A 3,315-nucleotide genomic window follows, 5' to 3' on the forward strand; every position below is an offset into this window, starting at 1 on the left:
ACCTACAGGTGTTCCTGTCCAAGCGAGCGACAGTTTCAGATGTGTTTCTGCTGCACACCCTTGCTGGGGACTAGTGTTAGCCCTACGTTTCGCACTGCCTTTAAGCGCTGCAGAAATGGAGTCAAGCCACTCCTTTACACGTTGCTTTCTCTTTTGGAAAAGCTTCTGCAGAAACGGTTCCAAGCCTCTGCACAGCCTGCACACAGACTGGAACTCCAGGACATGCCTCTCCCCCAGCGTTCCTCCCCATCCGTCAGCTCGCGCTACAGTGCTCGCGTCCAGGGGAGTTCTGACCTCAGCGACACAGATCAGGAAAAAAAGGTAAAGACACGAGGGCTACAGTACATGGATTCCTACCACGGTATGCGTTCTTAGTTCTCTTGAGGATGGTGTGGGACTTCATTGGCCACTTTTCCCACCGCCACCACCCCCGTGGGGAGACTACTGGCTTTTGTATTTAGCATTTACTCCTCAGTTGCTCTCCCCTACCTGGAAGTTGCTATGGGCAATCACTGGAACGACACAGCTGAAACTTGTTCTCTAAAAGGCAGCCTGTAAATCTGGCATGACACATGCAAGGGGCTTTCTTCGTAGTAAACACTCTTAGCGTTTCCTTGCGGTGTCTCTGAAGTGCCGCTTACACGGCGCTCATGCAATATCACCTTTTGCAGGCTGGCGTCCTTAGCTCACACTGTGGCAAACCTGATGGGACACCTTGGGCTAGGCAATTTGCACAGCCGTAAAGCTGCACACTCACACAGCTAGAGCTAAACGGAAACACATGCAAAAACTGTCACGAATCAGCTTCTCTTCTTCCATGGTCACTATTCTGTACGTCTTCTAGGTGCTGGAAAAAATCAGCCAACTTTTGGAGACAGACTCCCTTACCAAGATCCAAGAATGGTTTGGAAGGGCAAGTAAACAAGGTAACAAAGATACGCACCTGCATCCCTTTCTGAGAAGCACGCGCTCTTGTACGTTCCCATCAAACCCTGAAATTCTAATCGACCTGAGCTGAGCGGCGTTGCCGAGGTGGAAGGTATCAGGTCCAGCAAAGTGCGCTGGGCCCAGCTGTGGCTGCGCTGAGCAGTCAGGTGACAGCAGACAGAAAGCAGTCACTTACACCTCAGCGCTCTCCGGTTTGGTGCGGGGCGGAAACACGCGCTCTCCCACTGGGGCTCTGGGCGGCTGGGGGCGGGCAGAAAGCAAACAAAATGTCTCTCTCGTGTCTTTAAGCCCTTTGAAAACGTGGTAAGGGAACTCCTGAATTCACCCCCAAACATCCAGATCAGCAGCAAGTGGGAATTTGAACAAAATTTCTGCTACCTTCACGTTTCAGAGAAAGACTTTGTGTTCAGTCTGGTGGATTGAGAACTGACTGAGAAAGACGTGCTGAAATCTGAGGAAGGTGCAGCAGAGAACATCAACAGCCCGACTGCTGAAGCCTCTCCCCTCACATCGGAGAAGCCTAGACGGGGAAATGACTCCGGCCACGTAAAACCTGCAGGGAGGTTGCCACAATGATGGATAAGCTAAACCCCACAACCAGAAATTTTTGGGTTCTCCTGCTATGGAAAAGGTAACTTTGTGATTGAAGTTGATCACGGGCAGCCTTCGGCAAAAATGCTCCTAAGTACAAGCCACGCCAGGCGATTTGATACAAGTTTGATACAAGTACCAAGTTTTAGCAGCACTGGAAACCCCTTGGAGAGCAACCTCCTTTTACATTGCGGTGCACAGTTTATACCTACAAAGACCACAGGGGACTGGACCATCTCCCTTATGAGGACAGGCTGACAGAGATGCACCTGTGTAGCCTGGGGAAGAGTGAGAGGGCATCTCCTCAGTGCATATAAATATCTTAAGGGCAAGTGTCAAGAGGATGGGGCCAGGCTCTTTTCAGTGGTGCCCAGCGTCAGGACAAGGGGCGACGGGCGCCAACTGAAACACAGGAAATTCCATCCGAGTGTGAGGGAAAACGTCTTCACTTGGAGGGTGTCGGAGCCCTGGCACAGGCTGCCCAGAGAGGCTGTGCAGTCTCCTTCCCTGGAGATACTCAAACCCCACCTGGACGCGACCCTGTGCAACCCGCTCTAGGCAAACCGGCTTTAGCAGGGGGTTGCACGACATGGCCTGCACAGGTCCCTTCCAACCCCAGCCGTTCTGTGAGCCTGTGACATTCTGAGATCTGCTCCTGTAAGTTACACGCAAGCTGAAACCCCCTCTGCCAGCAAACTATGGCATTCGCCCTCATCTAACATCTCGCCCTCGCTCTCTGCAGGCTACGTCAGGCTTTCTCAGACCGTTCCAGCTACCAAAGCCCACTCTTGCACCCTCTACCCAGTCAGGGCAAGCCAAAAATAGTGGCGCTGCCAAGGAACGCCACTGTCACCTCTTTGTGCCCCTTCTGAAGCACACAGAGGCAACACAAGCCAGTCCCAGCGTACGTGATCATTTTAACAAAGCCACTCATGCCAGCTCTGACGCTGCCAGCATTTACTATTGCTTGGAACTCAGCTGGAGGAGAGGGTGAAGAGTAATCTTACCTAAGAACTAGAAGGAGGAAGAGGAAACCTCCAAAGCAAGCACCTCTGCTTTTCCACAGTGGTGCCCAGTGAGGCTTCTTTGCCAAAGAGCAGATGTGCTTCTATACTCTCAGCTGCGTACCGAACAAAGCCAAACGAGTCTAACATCATCCTAAGCCTAGCCTGGTAATATACAGCTTGCTTTTCCAAAATGTTTTCCAGAAAGGGAGAAAGAACATCTTTTGTTTGCAACGCTGAGAAAGAGAGGTCCAGCACAAGCAGACACGCTCTTCCCAGGGAAGAGCTACAGCTGAGAAAGTGTGGTGGAAACAAGAGGCCGTCCTGCCCTCACGCTCTACCAGAAATCTCACCTGTACCACGGCTGCCCCCAAACCACGGATATCCCTTTTCCAGCAGAGGCCTCCCCTATTCACAGCCGCTGCAGCATCTCCCAGCCACCTTCACATACAGAAATATGTGATCTGAGCACTTAGATTATAAAGACAGGCGTTCAGACTTCCTAATAAAACAATTTGATGTTCATTGTATTTTGTCCTCAAGTCATTCAACCCAACCATGCTGCATAGGTACATGAGACGTGAGCTAAATGAAAAAAGGGACAGAGGCAACGCCTTTTGGCATCAGGGTCATCTGTTTGCGTGACTCAGCCAGGCCTGCACAAAGAGCTCTTGTGTGTAGGCTTGGCTCTGCAGTCACAGACATACTGGGGTAGGAAGAGGGGCACGCACACACTGTCTGCAGAGATGCACACCAAGCCCTAGGCACTGGG

At 51.6% G+C, this 3,315-nt stretch overlaps 1 long non-coding RNA gene across 1 annotated transcript; it reads left to right on the forward strand.

Moving 5' to 3' along the window:
* The first annotated feature begins 232 nt into the window (after positions 1–232).
* LOC129737445 (uncharacterized) lies at positions 233–3,073 on the forward strand. The gene is made up of 3 exons (XR_008735311.1): positions 233–321; positions 845–926; positions 1,340–3,073. It is a non-coding gene; the product is annotated as an uncharacterized LOC129737445 (long non-coding RNA).
* The last annotated feature ends 242 nt before the right edge of the window (positions 3,074–3,315 follow it).

Source organism: Falco cherrug, chromosome 15 (genome assembly GCF_023634085.1).
Source record: "Falco cherrug isolate bFalChe1 chromosome 15, bFalChe1.pri, whole genome shotgun sequence".
Taxonomy (NCBI): Eukaryota; Metazoa; Chordata; class Aves; order Falconiformes; family Falconidae; genus Falco; species Falco cherrug.